The sequence below is a fragment of the Aotus nancymaae genome, unplaced genomic scaffold (genome assembly GCF_030222135.1).
Source record: "Aotus nancymaae isolate 86718 unplaced genomic scaffold, 86718_ANA_hifiasm-v0.15.2.pri h1tg000076l, whole genome shotgun sequence".
NCBI lineage: Eukaryota > Metazoa > Chordata > Mammalia > Primates > Aotidae > Aotus > Aotus nancymaae.
Window position 1 is genome coordinate 25070216 of NW_026988491.1, and position 21740 is coordinate 25091955.

The following is a 21740-nucleotide window of genomic DNA, read 5'->3' on the forward strand; positions in this document are numbered from 1 at the left end:
CATAGTTACAGCTAGACATGCAAGTACCAAGCAATAGCGTGGATCACCTGAGTACCAAATACATTGCTCACACCTGTTATTATTTGGCAACGTCCTGCCACAACCCTGAGCAAGAGGGTCCTGCAGTGCCCTCAGCTGCCAGCAGGGGGCATGCCACCACTACACTGTGAGCAAGAGGGCCCTACAGTGTCCCAAGGAGCCAGCAGAGGGCGTGCCACCACTACACTGAGCAAGATGGCCCCACAGTGTCCCAGCTGCCAGCAGGGGATGTGCCGCCACTACACTGTGAGCAAGAGGGCCCTATAGTGGCCCTAGCCGCCAGAAGGGGGCGCGGGCACAGCACCGTGAGCAAGAGGGCCCTTCATTGCCCTGCCGCCTGCAGGGGGCGCCCAAGCCCGCCTTTCAGATTCCTGAGGCTCCGCCACCGGTGTGCATCCTGTCTCAGCGCCACCGTGAGTTGCGTCACAGCGGTCTGCAGAGTTGCATTCTCCTCTGTACAGGCCTGGGGTGCACTTTGAGGGTGGAGCTGCGTCCTCCTCAGCACAGACCCCGGGGCGGGGTTCTTACTGTAAGAGGGCGTTGCAGTGGCCCTAGCTGCTAGCAGGTGGCGCAGGCACAGCACCATGAACAAGAGGGCCCCTGCACTGCCTGGCCACCAGCAGGGGGCGCCCGAGCCTGCCTTTTCAGTTGGCGTCACGGCGCGGGCACGCATCGCGTCACGGAGGTCTGTGGAGTTGCATTCTCCTCAGTACAGACCTGTGGGGAACCGTGAGGGCGGAGCTGCGTTCTCCGCAGCACAGACCTAGCGGGCACAGCCTCGCTTTGGGACAACTCTGGGCCGCGTCCACGGTGAGTAACATCCTTCGTGTTTGCATTCCTGACTGCTTAGGGTCAGAGACTAGTAAGAAGAGCTCTGTGGAAAACTGGACACCAAAAGCCCCTCTGAGTCCCGCACACCTAGGTTCTCCCCACAGAAGGCCAGGCGGCTGAAGTGCGAGGTGCACACCGCAGGCTCAGAACACAAATAGAGCGTTCCTGATGCAGACGTGGCATTCGAAATACAAATATAACACCCGCAGTGCTCACGTAGAAAACACCTGTAATGCTAATGCAAGGCCTCACTCCAAGTTACTATCAAATCCGCACTAGTCATGCGGCCTTGCCAATACAGCAGTTTTAATAATCAACACTGACATATCAGTGCAAACGTAGAAACTAAGGTATAGTTAGGGTTTAGGGTGAGGATTAGGGCTAGGGGTTAGGGTTAGGGGTTAGGATTTAGGGGTTAGAAAAATTTTACGCAAATTTGAACAAAGGAATGATTTGTGAATGATGCCTGAAGCACCAGAACGGAAAACAGGGCTTGGGGCTTCGAGCTGTTAGCGGTGGCAGCTTAGTGAGGTTTTTCACTGGCTCCAGCTAGGCGACCGCCTGTTGTGGGGATGGTTCCCTCAGCGTCCCTAGTCATACAGCCAACTGGCAGCTGGGCTTTTCGTCATTGACTGGTTTGTTAATGTTTCTAAGTCAGTTTATATGCCTCCAAGTTCGGTTTCCATTTGCTTAGCCAAGACCTCAGGCTAATGTCCTCCTCATTTTTTGCTTTAACATATCAAAACCATAATTCATTTTCATTTTACTTTCCTGGCATTAATAGAAGTAAATTCACATTTTTGTTGTTATTCAGAAAGTCGGTTTACTTGGCAACCTATTTTTTTTTTTCGAGATGGAGTTTCGCTCTTGTTACCCAGGCTGGAGTGCAATGGCGTGTTCTCGGCTCACCGCAACCTCCGCCTCCTGGGTTCAGGCAATTCTCCTGCCTCAGCTTCCTGAGTAGCTGGGATTACCGGCGTGAGCCACCATGCCTGGCCAGGAAGCATATTTTGATTCTGATATTGTCAACTGTATTTCAGGTATATCTTGTTTTCCTTGGAGCATTAAATACTACTTTGGTATTTTATTACCCAAATAAAGTACAGATCCGGTTTTACCAGTATATTCATTACTAGCTATATAGACATCTAAATTTAGAAACATTCCAGAGTTTGGGTTTCCAGTAATTCTTTGTGATCCTCTAAAAGGTAAATTTTTTTTTTCACGCTAGACACAGTGACATCTAAAGTCACAGTGAATGTCCTGCCTCTTTTATTTCTCCAGTTTCATCAATTTCTGCAAAACATCTTTGGGGGAATAACTTTGACTATCCCTTTAAACTCTTCTGTATTAGAAAGCATCATGGTAAAGCATTGAATGATTGTGGTCACACATTCTGTTTACATTCTTCCTGTCTTTGATTATTTTTTCAAGTGGCAAAAATTTGCTGCTTTTGTATTGTGGTTAAAAGGAATGCTTGGAAACAAAATAAAGACAAGCATTCATTAGAATAAGTGATCCAGTCACAGTCAATTTGCTGTTTGAACTTTTTTTTTTTTTTTTACAAAGTCATACTTTTGAAAACATCCAGCTGTAAATTGAAATAGTCTCCTAAATCTGAATTTTTTCCCTGGTGTTAAGGTGACCAGCTTTCCTAGAGAGTGAACCACACCACAAGAAAAAAGATATGATAAATTTGTTTACATGTATGTGTTATTTTAACATAAAACATGTAAAAGAGTCATTTCCTTGAAATTATATATTAGTTTGCATAATTTACTTTGCAGCATCATGAATGCTCTTATTTTAAAAAAGAGTAGTATCAGTTACTGCTTATTAGTACAAATAAGCAGATATTTGAAAAAAATAATTTTTAAAGTAAGGTTTTGTTTAAAATTAGTTTTAGATTCACACAGAAATTGGGAAGAAAATGCAGATTTCCCATGTAGACCCAACCGTGTTTCCCTTCTTATTAATATATCAACATGTATCAGATATGTTATTAACATCTTTTTTTTTTTTTTGAGATGGTGTCTTGTTCGCCTAAGCTGGAGTGCACTGGTGTGATCTCAGCTCACTGCAACCTCTGCCTCCCAGGTTTAAGCGAGTCTTCTGCCTCAGCCTCCAGAGTAGCTGGGATTACAGGCACCTGCCATCACGCCCAGCTAATTTTCGTATTTTTAGTAGAGACAGGGTTTCACCATGTTTACCAGGTTGGTCTGGAACCCCTGACCTCAGATGATCCTCCTGTCTCGGCCTCCCAAAATGCTGGGATTACAGGCATGACCCATCATGCCTGGTCAACATCATTTGTCACAATTAATGGCTGGATATTACTATATTATTAAATAAGCTCACATTTTATTTGGTTTCCCTTTGTTCTGCCTTTTTCCCTCCCAGGATCCTATCTAGGATCCCACATGACATTTAGTCATCATGTCAGGCTCTTCTTGGTTGTGACAGTCTCTCAGACTTTCCTTCTGAGGACTTGGAACAGTGTTAGGATTGGTCAGGTATTGTGTAGAATCGTCCTCCATTGTGGTTTCCTTGGTGTTTTTCTCATAATTAGACTGGGGTTACGGGTTTGGGGGAAGCACATCAGATAAACGTAGCATGTCCACAAAAAGAGTCAAAGTCTGTAAAATATTTGAAGAGATGTATTCTAAGCCAAATATGAGTGACCATGGCCTGTGACACAGCTCTCAGGAGATACTAACGTGGCCCAAGGTGGTTGGAGTGCAGCTTGGTACTATACATTTTAGGGAGATAGGAGACATCAATCAAGTGTATTTAAGATATATACTGGTTCTGTCCAGAAAGGTGGAACAACCCAGTAGGTTAGGGTGGGGTGGAGTGGGGTGGGGCTTCCAGGTTATAGGTAGATTTTAACATTTTCTTATTGACAGTTGGTTGAAAGAGTTATTTTCAATAGAAAGGAGCATCTGGGTTATGATAAGGGGTTATGGAGAGCAAAGTTTTATCATGCAGATGAAGTCTCCAGGTAGCATGCTTCAGAGAGAATAGATTGTACATGTTTCTTATGAGATTTAAGATCTGATAAACTAAATGCTGATTGGCTTTTCCTGAATTCTAAAAGGGAGGAGGGCATAATGAGGCATGTCTGACCACCCCTTTCCCATGAAGGCCTGAACCAGTCTTTCAGGTTAACTTTGGTGTCCTCTTGTGGATAGGAGGGAGTCTATACAGATGGTTGGGGGAAGGGCCTTTGAATTTTATTTTTGGTTTGCAAGTGCTATTCTAGTCACTTCATGCTCTCAAGATGTGTTATCACCATTAATGTTAACTTTGATCACCTGGCCGAGTTAGTGTTTTCAGGTTTCTTACTATGAAGTCACTTTTTTCCCATGTCTATATTTTATGTATGCTTTTGGAGGAAGTCACCATGCAGAGCCCACACTTAAGGAGTGGGGAGTTAGCCCCACCTCCTTGATGGCTGAGTGTTATATCAGGTATTTGGAATTCTTCTGTGTAGGAGATTTCTATTCAGCCCATTTGTGTATATATTTAATCATTTATTTATACCAGTATGGATGCTCAGATAGTTACTTTAGTCTTTTGGTTGTTATCCAGTTCTGCAGTATTTTGTTGCTCTTTGTTCATATCCTGTGGCCATCGGTAGCTCTTTCCGCTGGCTCCTTTGACATACTTTTATTTATTTACTTACAATTTCTTTCTGTTACTTCAAAAATATCCTGGCTCATGTATTGTTCTGTCCCAGTCCTGCTTTCAGCCATTTTTTCAAAGGGCCCTGATTTCCAGTGTTAGAGAATGGTATTAAAAACTTACATCTGGCCACTAAATATGGTCATTGCATTGTGACCCTCACAGCTGACAGTGCAAAGAAATATATGTATGTATTCTAACTTATATGTACCCACTTAATTCTAAAGTTTCTATGTGGAACCATATGTGTATATATTAAGCTAAATGTGAGTTTATCCTTATATATATATTCGGATCCATTAGCACAGAGATCATTCTAGGCTTCCCCCATTTCTTAACTATAACTTCTCACTCTAAGAGTGAGGAACCTGGCTCCCACTATTTGCCATTTATTTCATGCCTTATTCCGTTGGGAACAAGGAGTTCATTTTTGATCCAGATTCCAGGTTGGGATTTAATGAGAAATATGTTTGGTCTCTGTCTGCAGTTCCTGGTACAGAGTTCCTAAAACTTTTATAATTTCCTGAACAATAGGGGTGCTAGGAACATCTTGTGTTCTAATATTTGGTCTCTGGCCCTGGTTCCTGACGCAGAGTTCCTAAATCCCTTGGAATCTGCTGAGTATAGAAATGTCTTCTGTAAAGACCCTCTGTGGGTTCCTGGATGGTTTCAGGATGGGGGATGGTCACCAAAAAGACCAAGCCATGATAAGAAGCTTGTAACTTTTAGCTTTACATGCAATCCTTTGAAGGTGTGAAGGGACTAGAGATTGAGTTAATAATCAATCATGTTTACATAAAGAAGCATCCATAAAAATTCCTAAAATATGGAATTGAAAAGTCCCAGATCAAGTCTGACAGATTTGATGTCTAATGAGGGCTCATCCCTTACAGATAGTGCCTTCTAGCCATGTTCTGACATGGCAGAATGGGGAAAAAGGCTTCTAGCGTCTTTAGTAAGGGTGCTGGTTTCATTGATGAGGGCAGCACCCTCATGAGCCAACCACCTCTCAGTTACCTCTGAATCACATACCTTTGGGGATCACGTTTTAACACAGGGATTTGGAGGGTATATACATGTTGAGACCACAGTAACTAGTAAACATAAGTGTTTCCCTGAGTTCCATAAGCCATTATAGCAAATTATCAAACCTGAGGACAGGGTGTAGGAGTGCCTAGTTTCTAGCCAAGTCATATACAAGTTTAGGTAAACTGGGGATTCACTACGTTTGATTGGCACCTGAGGTCAGGGACAGTCTATTACTAAGCCCTTAACCTGTAGGGTCTGTATGAACTCCAGGTGATTAATGTTATAATTGAATTATAGGACACCGAATTGTTGTCCAGGGAGTTAGAAAATTGGTTGTTTTGGGAAACACCACCTATCCTAATCTGCTCTCAGAAGTGAAGTGTTGAGAGTATAGAGGAAAATCAGGGTTATTTTTCTTTTTATATATAGTGGGTTCAAAATTAACTATTACCCCTATGGGAAATAACTTTATAAAATAGAGTCCACTGTGTATAGTACATTTTGCTTTTAGGCTATGAATTCTACTCATTTTGAAAATGACTTAGGTCAGTACCTTTGGTCCACCATTTGGAAGATACATTGGTAATAATACAATTAGATTTTTGGTTGCACTCCTTATTTTGTCCTTAGATACTTCCAAAACCTAAATACTTTAATTTGTATAAATTGTGATTTGTTCTTCATGCTTTAAAATTCTATGAGTTTTATCAAATGCATAGTGTCAGGTATCCACCACTCAAGGGTCATATAGAATACTTCACATCCCCACCCCAGACAGTCACTCATCTGATTATCATCTCTGTAGTTGTGCCTTTTCCAGAATGTCGTATGAATTGAGTTATATAATGTATAGCATCTTGATTCTGCCGCCCTTCACTTAGCAACATACATGCCACATTCATTCATTTTCATGGATTGAAAGTTCATTCCTTTCTGTTGCTGAATGGTATCCCATTGCGTGGTTGTACTTGAAGTTGATTATGCTAGTTTTTGTTTGAAAATAATTTTTCAAAGCAGCTGTCTAAACATATACAATTTAGGGGTGCATTTGTTGGATTACAGGTAAGATTTGTTTATCTTTGGGAAAAACTGTCAAACTATCTTCCAAAGTGGCTGCATTCTACCAGTCATGAATGACAGTACCTCCTGTTCTTCAACCTCCAACTGTTATTGTTGAACTATTTTTAGAGACCTGCAGTTCTACTAGATGTGCAGTGATATCTCAGTCTTTCATTTTTTTCTTTTCTTTTTTTTTTTTGAGACGGAGTCTCACTTTCTTACCAGGCTGGAGTGCAGCAGCACCATCTTGGCTCACTGCAACCTCCGCCTCCTGGGTTCAATCGATTCTTCTGCCTCAGCCTCCCGAGTAGCAGGGACTGCAGGCATGTGTCACCATGCCCAGCTAATTTTTGTATTTTTAGTAGACAAAGTTTCACCATCTTGGCCAGGGTGTTTTCAATCTCTTGATCTCGTAATCCACCTGCCTAGGCCTCCCAAAGAACTGGGATTACAGGCATGAGTCACCGTGCCCAGCCATCTCAGTATTATGTTAATTTGCAGTCTCCTAATGTGACATGATGTTGAGCATCCTTTTGTGTGATTATTTGCTATCTGTATATTTTCGGGGTTTTTTTTTTTTTTTTTTTGAGACAGCGTCTTGCTCTGTCATTCAGGCTGGAGTCCGATGGCTTGATCTTGGCTCACTGCAACCTCTGCCTTCCGTGTTCAAGCAATTCTTTTGCCTCAGCCTCCCAAGTAGCTGGGATTACAGGCGCCCACCACCATGCCTGGCTAATATTTTGTATTTTTAGTAGAGAGAGGGTTTCGTCATGTTGGCCAGGCTGATCTCGAACTTCTGACCTTAGGTGATCCACCCGCCTCAGCCTCCCAGAGTACTGGGATTACAGGCATGCGCCACCATGCCCAGCATGCTATCTATATGTATATTTTCTTTGGCTGGGTTTCTGTTCAGATATTTACCCAGTTTTAATTGGGGTTTGGGTTTTAGTTTTTTCTTTTTTTTTTGGAGACGGAGTCTCTCTCTGTCACCCAGGTTGGAGTGCAGTGGCACAATTTTGGCTTATTACAATCTCTGCCTCCTTGGTTCAAGCAATTCTCCCACTTCAGCCTCCCAAGTAGCTGGGATTACAGTTGTGTGCCACCATGTCTGGCTAATTTTTTGTATTCTAGTAGAGATGGGGTTTTACGGTGTTGCCCAGGCTGGTTTTGAACTCATGACCTTGTGATGATCTGCCTGCCTTGGCCTCCTAAAGTGCTGGGACTACAGGTGTGAGCCACTGTGCCTGGCCAGTTTAAAATTCTTACTGTTCCTTTGAAGAGTTATTTGTGTATTTTTAATACAGTTTTTTAAATCACATATGTATTTTGTAAATATCTTCTCACAGTCTGTCTTGTCTTTTTGTTCTCTGAATAGGATTTTTCACAGTAGAAAATTGAGTTTTATAAAGTCTGTGTTATGAATATTATCATGAATTGGCGTTTGACGTGTGTTAAAACTCAACACCAAACCCAATGTCACAAAGATTTTCTTTTTGATTTCTTATAGTTTTGCATTTTCAGTTACAGTCTCTGGACTACCTTCAGTAGGTCTTTGTGTTTTAATTTGTGTGTACATTTCATTCTATATGGCTTCCAAATAATCCTTCCATCACCATTTTTGGGAGGGATATGGTTATAGTGGGCTTCATTTCAGTTTGAATTTCTAAAATTATGACATTGAATAAATGAATATTGAATTTTATAGGTATTTCAGGACAACTAGGAGGGGGTGCACGTCTGTGGAGAAACAGTTGAGTAACAGCATCTGTGCTGAGTCCTGGTGCCACTGTAGGGCCCACGTACCCACTCCTGAGCAACCTCCCTCTGAGGTGCTAGAAGCAGCAAGGAGCTTTATCTTCCTCAGAGCAGCATGAAGGTCGTGTAAACTTGGTGTTGTTCATTGATGAGTAAAAAACCTCCTGTCGACAGCCCTGAGTGCAGAGGAGAGAGTCTTTAGAGAGTACTCAGCAGAGGAAGGAATTCAGCTATAAAAATGAAACCCGCATATCCCACTGTTTTGACTACACTCTGATATTGTTAATGTCCAAGACACAGTGGCTGCTAATACATATTATCACAGTGGCCTCTAATATAGTAATCACACCGTACCCTAACACCAATGTAATATTCACACCATGCCCTAACATTAATCTAATATCCACACCATGCTGTAACACTAATATATCCACACAGTAGCCTCTAATACTAGTAAATGATATCTACTAAGTGGACTCTGTTGACATTGAGACTTTTATAAGGATTTCACAGCTTTGGTTGAACTACAGCCTCTATAATGGATTTTGATGAGGTCTCTGCTTTCCTGGCATGGTATTGATATGGTTGTTTTAAAAAGTAATTTACTTTCCAATAATGTCATACTTCTAGGAATCTTCCAATAGCAGTACAAAGTATACCTGTTTATTCTCTTAGATTCTGCAGCAGTTGTTGCTGTACCAGATTTACAGTGTTCCACAAAATACTTCAGTATATTTTACCCAAAGTACACTCTCCCAGGTAATCGACACATAACCCCTAGTTCAGGAAATCAGCATGGTTCCTACATACTAATTCAGTCTATAAACTCATTTCACTTTTACCTTCTGCATCACTTGGGAGTACGATGTGTTTTTTCATTGTTCTGATCCAGTTTTCTTTTCCTGACACTGTTCCCCAGACTTTCCTGCATATTTGTCACCTTGACACATTTAAAGAGCATTCAAGTGTTTGTTTGAACACCTGTCTTCAGTTCTTTGGGGTATATGCCTAGGAATGGAATTATTGAGTCATATGGCACAATCTATTTGTAACTGTTTGAAGAAACACCAGATGATTTTACACATAGGCTGTACCATTTAGTATTGTCAGAAACAGTGCTTAAGGGTTCAAGTTTCTGCACATCTTTGTCAACTCTTTTTTTTTGTTTTTAGTATAACTATTCTAGTGTGAAATTATTTGAATTTTTTTTGAGACGGAGTCTTTCTCTGTCTCCCAGGCTGGAGTGCAGTAGCACCATCTCAGCTCACTGCAAACTTCACCTCCTGGGTTGAAGTGATCTTCCTACTTCAGCCGCCTGAGGAGCTGGGATTATAGGCGCACGCCACCATGCCTGGCTAATTTTTGTATTTTCGGTAAAGACAGGTGTTCTTCATGTTCTTCAGGCTGGTCTCGAACTGCTAATGTCAGCTGATCTGCTCGCCTCTGCCTCCCAAATTGCTGGGATTACAGGTGTGAGCCACTGCACCCTGCCACTCCCAGGCATTTTGGTTTTCTTTCTTTTTTTCTTTTTCAGATGGAATCTTGCTGTGTCAGCCAGGCTGGAGTGCAGTGGCTTGATATCGGCTTACTGCAACCTCCACCTCCTGGGTTCAAGCAGTTCTCCTGCCTCAGGCTCCCAAGTAACTGGGATTCCAAGTGCATGCTAGCAAGCCTGGGTAATTTTCGTATTTTTTGTAGAGACGGGGTTTTGCCACATTGCCCAAGCTGGTCTTGAACTCCTAACCTCAAGTGATCTGTCTGCCTTGGCCTCACAAAGTGCTGGGATTACAGGCATGAGCCACCATGCCCGCCCTTTCTTTTTTGAGACAAGGTCCTGTGCTGTCGCCCAAGCTGGAGTGCAGGGTTGTGATCTTGGCTTACTGTGACCTCCACATTGTGGGCTCCAGCAGTCCTCCCGTTTCGGCCTCCCAAGTAGCTGGGACTACAGGTGTGTGTCACCATGAACTGGCTAATTTTTTAATTTCTAGTAGACAGGGGGTTTTGCTATGTCGTCCTTACTGGTCTTGAACTCCTGGAGTCATGTGATCCCCCTGCCTCAGCTTCCCCATGTGCTGGGGTTACAAGCATCAGCTGATGTGCCCAGCCAATTTTTAACTTTTTGAGGAATTACCAAACTATGTTAAAAACAGGCTGCACCATTTCTGTTCCCCATACAGTATTTAAGGGTTGTGATTTCTCTTCGACCTTGCCAACACTTGTTAATTTACATTTCTTCGATTATAGCCTTGTGTGTGAGGGAGTATGTCGTGGTTTCAGTTTAGGTGGCCTTAATGATAATGATATTGATCATCTTTTTATGTGCTTGTTTTCCATTTGCGTGTATTATTGGCAAAGTGTGTGTATGTCATTGTGTATAACATTGAGTATGTCATTCAGTTTAGGTGGCCATAATGATAATGATATTATTCATCTTTTATGTGTCTGTTTTCCATTTGGATGTCTTATTGGCGAAGTGTATGTTCAACTCTTTCTTCATTTTGTAATTTGGTTGTTTTTGTTGTTGAGTTATACAAATTATACATTGTGGTTAACAGACTGTTGGACATGTAATGCACACATATTTTCTTCCTTTCTGTGGGTTGTGTTTTCACTTTTTTTTTTTTTGAGACAGACTCTTGCTCTGTTTCCCAGGCCGGAGTGCAGCGGTGTGATCTCGGCTCACTGCAACCTCTACCTCCTGGTTTCAAATGATTTTCCTGCCTCAGCCTCCCGAGTAGCTGAGATTACAGTCTCCCACTACCATGCCCAGCTAATTTTTTGTATTTATTTATTTATCTATGAGATGGAGTCTTGCTCCGTCACCCAGGCGGTAGTGCAGTAGCGCAATATCGGCTCACTGCAACTTCCACCTCCTGGGTTCAAGCAATTCTTCTCCCTTAGCCTCCTGAGTAGCTGGGATTACAGGCCTGTGCCATCATGCCCGGCTAATTTTTGTATTTTTCATAGAGATGGGGTTTCTCCACAATGGTCAGGCTGGTCTGGAACTCGCAACCTCAGTTGATCTGCTCGCCTCAACTTCCCATAGTGCTGGGATTACAGGCGTGAGCCACTGTACCCTGCCACTCCTAGGTATTTTGGTTTTCTTTCTTTTTATTTTTTGAGATTGGTCTTGCTCTGTCAGCCAGGCTGGAGTGCAGTGGCCTGATAACTGCTTACTGGAACCTCCGCCTCCTGGGTTCAAGCAATTTTCCTGCCTCAGCCTCCGAGGTAGCTGGGATTACAGGTGCGTGTTGCCACGCCTGACTAAATTTCATATTTTTAGCAGAGATGGGGTTTCGCCATGTTGGGCAAGCTGGTCTCGAACTCCTGACCTCAAGTGATCCGTCTGCTTCGGCCTCCCAAAATGCTGGGATTACAGGCATGAGCCACCATGCCCAGGCTTTCTTTTTTGAGACAGGGTCTTGTGCTGTGTCCCAGGCTGGAGTGTAGTGGTATGATCTCGGCTTACTGCAGCCTCCACATTCTGGGCTCAAGCAATCCTCCTGTCTCAGCCTCCCAAGTAGCTGTGACTACAGGTATGTGCCACCATGCCCGGCTAATTTTTGTATTTCTAGTTGAGACGGGGTTTTGCTATGTCATCCTGGCTGGTCTCGAACTCCTGGATTCATGTGATCCACCTGTCTAGGCCTCCCAATGTGCTGTGATTGCAGGCATTAGCTACTGTGCCCAGACTATTTTTCACTTGTGAGGAAATAATGAAACTATGTTAAAAATAGGCTGCACCATTTTATATTACACATACGGTATTTAAGGATGGTGATTTTTCTCTGACCTTGCTAACACTTGTTATTTTATATTTCTTTGGATTATAGCCTTTTGAGTGTGTGTTAAAGGAGTGTATCATTGTGGTTTCCATGTAGATTGCCATAATGATAATTATATTGATCATCTTGTTATGTGCTTGTTTTCCATTTGCATGTCATATTGTCGAAATATGTGTTCAACTGTTTTTAGATTTTATGATTTGGTGGTTTTTGTTATTGAGTTATACAAATTATACACTGTGGTTAACAAACTGTTGTTAGATATATAATGCACTGTGTGTTGTCTTTTCACTTTCTTTTTTTTTTTTGAAATGGAGTCTTGCTCTGTTGCCCAGGCTAGAGTACAGTGGTGCTATCTTGGCTCACTGCACCCTCCCACTCTTGGGTTCACATGACTCTTGTGCCTCACCTTTCGAGTAGCTGAGATTACAGGCTCCTGTTAACATGCCCAGCTAAGTTTTTGTATTTTTTTGTTTCTTTGAGACGGAGTCTCACCCAGGCTGGAGTGTAGTAGCGCAATCTTGGCTTACTGCAGCTTCCACCTCCCGAGTTCAAGTGATTCTTGTGCCTCAGGTGGGCGCCACCATGCCCAGCTAATTTTTTGTAGAGATGAGGGTTCTCCATGTTGGTAAGGCTGGTCTCAAACTCCCAACCTGAGGTCACGTGCTTGTCTCAGTCTCTGAAAGTGTTGGGATTACGGGCGTGATCCACTACACTCCGCCAATTCCAGGCATTTTGGTTTTCTTTCTTTTTTTTTTTTTTGAGGTGGGATCTTGCCTCTGTTGGCCAGTGCAGTTGCCTGATATCAGCTCACTGGAACTTCAGTCTCCTGGGTTCAAGCAATTCTCCTGCCTCAGCCTCCCAAGTAGCTGGGATTACGGGTGCAGGCCACCACAGATGGCTAATTTTCATATTTTTAGTAGAGACAGGGTTTTGCCACGTAGGCCAAGGTGGTCTTTAACTGCTGACTTCAAGCGATCCTTCCGCCTCCACCTGTCAAAGTGCTGGGATTACAGGCGTGAGTCACCATGCCTGGCCTTTCTTTTTTGAGACAGAGTCTTGTGCTGTGTCCCAGGCTGGAGTGCAGTGGTGCGATCTCAGCTTACTGCAGCCTCCACATTCTGGGCTCAAGCAATCCTCCTGCCTCCCATATAGCTGGGACTACAGGTGTGTGCCACCATGCCCAGCTAATCTTTGTATTTCTAGTAGAGATTGGGTTTTGCTGTGTCATCCTGCCTAGTTTTTAACTCCTGGACTCACGTGATCCACCTGTCTTGGTCTCCCAGTGAGCTGTGATTATAGGCATTATTAGCTACTGTGCCCGGCCTATTTTTAACTTTTTGAGGAAACACCAAACTATGTTAAAGATAGGCTGCACTAGAGAAATGCAAATCAAAACTACATTGAGATACCATCTCACGCCAGTTAGAATGGCGATCGTTAAAAAATCTAGAGACAACAGATGCTGGAGAGGATGTGGAGAAATAGGAACACTTTTACACTGTTGGTGGGAGTGCAAATTAGTTCAACCATTGTGGAAGATAGTGTGGCGATTCCTCAAGGACCTGGAAATAGAAATTTCATTTGACCCAGCAATCCCATTACTGGGTATATATCCAAAGGATTATAAATCGTTCTATTTAAGGACACATGCATACGAATGTTCACTGCAGCACTGTGTACAATATCAAAGACTTGGAACCAGTCCAAATGTCCATCGATGATAGACTGGACAGGGAAAATATGGCACGTACACACCATGGAATACTATGCAGCTAGAAAAAATGATGAGTTCGTGTCCTTTGTAGGGACATGGATGAACCTGGAAACCATCAATCTCAGCAAACTGACACAAGAACAGAAAATCAAACACCGCATGTTCTCACTCATAGGCGAGTGTTGAACAGTGAGAACACATGGACACAGGGAGGGGAGCATCACACACTGGGGTCTGTGGGGGGCATGTAGGGGGAGTTGGGGAGGGATAACATGGGGAGAAATGCCAGATATAGGTGATGGGGAGAAAGGCAGCAAACCACATTGCCATGTATGTACCTGTGCAACAATCTTACATGTTCTTCACATGTACCCCCAAACCTAAAACGCAATAACATATATATTTAAAAAAAAAGGCTGCACCAGTTTATATTCCCCATAAGGTATTTAAGGACGGTGATTTCTTTCAGACCTTGCTCACACTTGTTATTTTACATTTCTTTGGATTATAGCCTTTCTAGTGTGTGTGTAAGGTATATGCTATTATGGTTTCAGTGTAGATGGCCATAATGGTAATGATATTGATTATTTTGTTATGTGCCTGTTGTCTGTTTGCATGTCTTATTGGTGAAGTGTGTGTTTAAGTGTTTCTCTATTTTGTTTCTGAGATAAAGTCTTGCTCTTTTGTCCAGGCTGGAGTGTAGTGGGGCCATCTCAGTTCACTGTAACCTCCGTTTCCTGGGTTCAAACAAGTCTCCTGCCTCAGCCTCCTAAAGTAGTTGATATTACAGCCTCCAACTACCATGCCTAGCTAATTTTTTGTATTTTTTCCTTTTGAGACAGAATGTAGCTCTGTTGCCAAAGTTGGAGAGCCTCGCTACAACTCTGGGCCGTGTCCACGGTGAGTAAAATCCTTCCTGTTTGCAGCCTTGAATGCTTAGGGTCAGAGACTAGTAAGAAGATCTCGGTATGGAAAACTGGACACCAAAAGCTCCTCTGAATCCCGCACACCTAGGTTCTCCCCATCCAAAGCCAGGCGGCTGAAGTGCGAGGTGAACACCGCAGGCTCAGAACACAAATAGAGTGTTCCTGATGCAGACGTGGCATTAGAAATACGAATATAACACTCTCAGTGCTCACGTAGAAAACACCTGTAATGCTAATGCAAGGCCTCACTCCAAGTTACTATCAAATCCGCACTAGTCATGCGGCCTTGCCAATACAGCAGTTTTAATAATCAACACTGACATATCAGTGCAAACGTAGAAACTAAGGTATAGTTAGGGTTTAGGGTGAGGATTAGGGCTAGGGGTTAGGGTTAGGGGTTAGGATTTAGGGGTTAGAAGAATTTTACGCAAATTTGAACAAAGGAATGATTTGTGAATCATGCCTGAAGCACCAGAATGGAAAACGGGGCTTGGGGCTTCAAGCTCTTAGCGGCGGCAGCTTAGTGAGGTTTCTCATTGGCTCCAGCTAGGCGACTGCCTGTTGTGGGGATGGTTCCCTCAGCGTCCCTAGTCATACAGCCAACTGGCAGCTGGGCTTTTCGTCATTGACTGGTTGATTGGTTAATGTTTTTTAAGTCAGTTTACATGCCTCGAAGTTCGGTTTCTGTTTGCTTAGGCAAGACCTCAGGGTAACGGTTTCCTCCTTTTTTAACATATCACAAACCATAATTCATTTTTATTCTACTTTCCTGGTATTAACAGAAGTAAGTTCACATTTTTGTTGTCATTCAGAAAGTCAGTTTAATTGTAACCTATTTGTGACGGTGCATAAAATAATGTCTGTTAATCATTAGCATCTTAGATTAGATGAAATATGTTAACTCTATTAAGCTTTGTTATTAAACCATAACAGGAGTTTCTTTTTTTATTTTCTCCTAGGCTTTAACCATTTAAAGTACACTCAAGCATCTCCTAACGATGTGGATACTTTCTAAGAAATTTGTTCTTAGTGATTTCATCTTTGTGCGAACACCATGGAGTGTTTTTATAAAACCTAGACGATGTAGCCCACTCCACATGTAAGTTATACGGTATAGCTTATTGCTCCCAGGCTACATACCTGTATAGCACATCTCTGTACTGAATGCTGTAGTCAGCTGTCACACCATGGTGGTTGTGAATTGTAATCCCAGGATATCTGAGTCAGGTCTCAGTCACTTAGAAAGCTTATTTCGCCAAGGTTAGGGACATGTCCATGACACAGTCTCAGGAGGTCCTGACAACATGGGCCCAAGGTGGTCAGGGTAGAGCTTGCTTTTATATATTTTAGAGAGACATGAGACAGCAATCAACATGTGTAAGATGTACAGTCGTTTGGTTCACTAAGATAGAACAACTAGAAGTAGGAAGGTGGGATGGGGGGTGGTTCTAGGTCAGAAGCAGATAAAACAAAGGGTTGCATTCTTTTGAATCCTTGATCAGCCTTCCACTGAATACAGTTTAGTCTGGTTCAGTGAATCTGCATTTTTACATATACAGGCCCACCACAAACCTCCACCTTCTGGGTTCAAGCGATTGTGTTGCCACATTCTCCCGAGTAGCTTGGATTATGGGCATGCACCACCATGCCTAGGTAATTTTTGTATTTTTAGTAGAGACGGGTTTCTCCATGTTTGTCGGGGTGGTCTCGAACTCCTGACCTCAGGTGATCCGCCTGCTTTGGCCTCCGAAAGTGTTGGGATTGCAGGCATGAGCCACCATGGCAGGAAGCTTATTTTGAGTCTGATATTGTCAACTGTATTTCAGGCATAACTTGTTTTCCTTGGAGCATTAAATACTGCTTTGGTATTGTATTATTACACAAATAAAACGTAGATCCCTTTTTATTATATTCATTGCTAGTGATATTGACATCTAAATTTAGAAACAATTCAGAGTCTGGGCTTCCAGTAATTCTTTGTGATCCTCTAAAAGGTAAATTCTTTTTTATCATAAGACAGAGTGACATCTGAAGTTAAATTGAATGTCCTGCCAGTTTTGTTTCTCTAGTTTCCTCGATTTCTTCAAAGCATCTTGGGGGGAATAACTTTGACTATCCCTTTAAACTCTTCTGTATTAGAAGGCATCCTGATGAACATTGAATAATTGTGATCACAAATTCCGTTTATAGTCTTCCTGTCTTTGAATATTTTTCTAATGGCAAATATTTGCTTTTGTTGTATTGTAGCTAAAAGGAATGCTGGGAAACAAAACAAAGACAAGCACTCATTAGAATAAGTGGTTCAGCCATAATCAATTGCTTTTTAAATTTTTTTAAAAAAGTTATTGTTTTGAAAACGTCCAGCTGTAAATTGAAATAGTCTCCAAAATATGAATTCTTTTCCTGGTTCTAAGGTGACCAGGTTTCCTAGAGAGTGAACCACACCACAAGAAAAAAGATATGATAAATGTTTACATATATGTGTTGTTTTAACATAAATCATGTAAAATAAGCATTTCCCTGAAATTATATATGTTTGCATAATTTATTTTGCAGCATCACGAATGCCCTTATTTTAAAAGGTAGGAGTAGTTACTGTCAGTTCCTACTTATTATTAGTACAAATAATTAAGCAGATATTTGAAAAAATTTATAATTTGTAAATAAAGGTTTTATTTTAAATAGTTTTAGATTCACACTGAAATTGGGAGGAAAATGCAGATTTCCTGTGTAGACCCAACCTAGTTTCCCCTCGTATTAACATATCAGCATGTATCAGGCATGTTATTAACATTTTTTTTTTTTGAGATGGAGTCTTGCTCTGTAACCCAGGTTGGAGTGCAGTGGCACAATCTTGGCTCATTGCAACCTCCACCTCCCATGTTAAAGCGATTCTCCTGCTTCAACCTCCCAAGTAGCTGGGATTACAGGTGCCCACCAGTACGCTTGGCTAATTTTTTGTATTTTTAGTAGAAATGGGGTTTTGCCATGTTGGCCAGGCTGGTCTGGAACTCCTGACCTCGGATGATTTACCTGTCTCAACCTTCCACATTTCTGGGATGACAGGCATGAGTCACCATGCCCAGCCTACTATCGGTATATTTGCTTTGGTTGGGTATCTGTTCAGATATTTACCCAGTTTTAAAATCATGTATGTATTTTGTAAATATCTTCTCACATCTGTCTTGTCTTTTTGTTCTCTGAATACAGTTTTTCACAGTAGAATACTTAGTTTTAAGAAGTCTGTGTTATCAATCTTTTCATGAATTGGCATTTGATATTTTGTGTTCCAACTCAACACCAAACTCAACGTCACATAGATTTTCTTTTAGTTTTTTTATAGTTTTGCATTTCAAATTACAATCTCTGGACTATTTTGAGTAAGGTTTTTGTTTTTCTTAATTTGTGTATATATTCATTTTATTCTACATGGCTTCCAAAGTCTTCCAATCACCATGTTTGGGAAGGATATGGCTACAGAGGACCTCATTTTGATTTGAATTTCCAAAATTATTACATTGAACAAACTCAGTATTCAATTTTATTGGTATTTCAGGACAGCCACGCGCGGGTGCCTGTCCACTGAGAAACTGAGCAAGAGTGTCTGTGCTGAGCTGTGGCGTCACCAGCGGGTGCGTGAACCCACCCCTGACCAACTTTCCTCTGAGGTGCCAGAAGCAGTGAGGAGCTTTGACTTCCTTAGGGCGGCATGAGGGTCGTGTCAACTAAGTGTTGTTTATTGGTGAGTAAAAAGCTTTCTTTCCATGGCCCTGAGTGCAGAGAAGACAGTCTTCAGAGTACTCAGCAAAGGAAGAAATTCATCTAGAAAAATGAAATCCCCAAATCCCATTGTTACGAGTACACCCTGATATCATTGTCAATGTCCCAGACACGGTGACTGCTAAGATATATTCTCACGGTGGTCTCTGATGTAATAATCACACTGTGCCATAACATTACTGTGATATCCATACTGTGCCCTAATACCAATATGATATCCACACCATACTCTAACGCTAATCTAGTATCCACTAATACTAATGTAATAGTATCCACACTGTGCCCTAATGCTAATGTAATATTTGCGCTGTTCTCCAACATCAATATAATATGTACACCATGCCCTAACAGTAATATTATCACACCGTGCCGTAACACTAACATTTCCACACAGTAGCCACTAATACTAATAATAATATCTAGTAAGTGGAGTCTGTTGACATTGAGTCTTTTATAAGGGTTCACAGCTTTGGATGAAGCATGGCTTCTATAGTGGATTTTGATGGCGTCTCTGCTTTTCTGGCATAGTATTGATATGGTTGTTTTAAAAAGTAATTTACTTTTTAATAATGTCATACTTCTAGGAAACTTCTAGTAGCGGTACAAAATATAACCTCTTTCTTAGATTCCCCAGCAGTTATTGCTGTACCAGATTTGCAATGTCCCACAAAATACTCCGGTATATTTTACCCAAAGCATGGACACTCTCCCAGGTTACTACCTCATAACCCCTAGATCAGGAAATCGGCATGGTTCCTACGTTATATTTCAGTTCACAAACTCATTTCACTTTTACCTTCTGCCCCACCTGGGAGCATAATGTGTTTTTTCATTCTGATACAGTTTTCCTGGCACTGTTCCCAAGAGTTTCCTGCATATTTATAATCTTGACACATTTAAAGAGCATACAAGTTTTTGTTTGAACACCTGTTTTCAGGTCTTTGGGGTATATACCTAGGAATGGAATCACTGAGTCATACGGTAAATCTATTTGTATCTGTTTGAAGAAACACCAAATTATTTTACATTTATGCTGGACAATTTCATATTGTCCCAAGCAGTGTTTAATAGTTCAAGTTTCTGTGCATCTTTGTCAACACTTGTTTTTTTTTTAGTGTAAGTATTCTAGTGTGAGTTAAGGGGTATCTCTTTATGGTTTTAATTGTGAGTAACGATGTTAAGCATCTTTTCATGTGCTTCTAGGTGAAGTGTGTGTTAAAGTCCATTGTCAGTTTTTAGGTTGGGGTGTCTTTGTTGAGTTCCAAAAGTTATTTATATCTTCTGGATAACAGACACTTTTGAAATATCTAATGTGTATTTTTTTTCTTCCGTTTTGTGGGTTATTGGAAAATAACAAGAGTTAATCTGTGGTCTCTGCCCTGGGGTCCTGAGACAGAGCTCTAAGCCTTCGGAATGTATGAAGTGATGTGTCTTTCGTGTGCTAATGAGATGACTAATGGTTGGGGGCACCTAGACAGCCTCAGTGGGGCTGGCTGACAAGGGAACCAACCTTGTCATTAGAGGATTTGAAATTTCATTTCCCTTGCCATCTCTGTGAAGGGGATAGGTGCTGATGGTTGAGTTGATCACTTTTGGCCACTCATGTAACCAATCTGCATATGTAATAAAGGACCGTGTTGGGAGAGTGTGAGCGTCTGTGTTGCTGAACATGGGGAGATGCTGGGAAGATCATATCTGGAGAGGGCATGGGAGGCCTGCACCCCTTCCACATACTTTATGTTGTGCATCTATTTATCTATTTATTTGTAGCTTTTAAAATAGCCTTGACAATAAGTCAGCAATAGTAAGTACATTGTTTTCATGGGTTCTATAATGTGCTGTAGTAAATTGCTGTACCCAATAAGGGTGTTGTGGGAGCCTCCAATCTGTAGCCAAGTCAGACAGAAGGTAACCTGGGAACCTACTATTTGTGATTGTCATCTTATAACTGAGTTCCCCTATTTTCTTAAAGAAGAAATGAATTACTTTTACTGTTTTTTATGTCCTGCACTTCCTACTTAGCTCTTTAGGAATGCAATGATAAGCTTTACTGTCTCTCCACGAGATACTTCCTACTTTACAAGCTTTTCTAACTGTGTGCTTACTTAGAAGTTCCAGGGACCAAATCTGGAAACAAGCTAGGCATCTCCGGATATCTCCCCTGCCAGGAGATTGCCAGGACACAACAGTCATTTTACAAACTAGCTCTGCCCATGGTGTGGTACTAGGAAGACCACCTAGTGAATAAAACATCAGAGCAAGTCCCATAGACCCTGCACCTCCTCATCCCATCCCCTGCATGCCATTCTGCCAAGTCTTCCTTTTAAAGCTCCCACTTTCTGCCCCGAAAGTGGAAGCGGTTTCCTTGAGGCAAGAGCCTGTATGTTCCTTTCAGCCAAGTGCTGTCATAAAGTCACTTTCTTTTTACCATCCTTGTGTTTGTCAATTGAATTTGCAAGCAACAAGTGGCATGACCTACCTTCTTAGGACTGAGGCGTTGGGCCTGTGTGGTGTGATGCTTTTTCCAGTTAGTATCAGAATTGGATTGCCCTGTAGGACATCCAGCTGGTACCCAAGATTTGGTCTGTCTGGGAAAAAAACCCATGCATCTGTTAATAGAAGTGTTTTGTATTGATTGTTGAGAGTATACTAGAAGACAGTTCTTTTTCCTATTATGACAATTCTGTCTTTCAACTTTTTTCTTCATGTCTTCTGATGCATAAAAGTTTTGAATTTTGAGGAAATCAGTTGATTTATTTTTCCTTTTTTGGTTTGTGGTTTTGGTGTCAGGTCTAAGAAACTATTGCTATATCAAAAGTCGTGAAGGTTTAACTATATGTTTTCTCTAGAGATTTTGGTTTTGCCATATTTAGATCTTTGATCCATTTTAAGTTAAATGTTTTATGTGATATGAGGTAAGGATACAATTTCATGTCCCTTTATGTGGATAGCAAGTTGCCTTACATCACTTGTTGAGGACAGCATTTTTTCCCCAATTCAATGGTTATGGACCTTGTCTCAGATCATTTGAGCATGGAAGTATTGTTTTATGTCTGGACTCCCAATTCAGTTCAGTTCATCTTTATTTTTTCTTATGCCAGTATCATGCTGTTTTGATTACTATTGTTTTGTAAT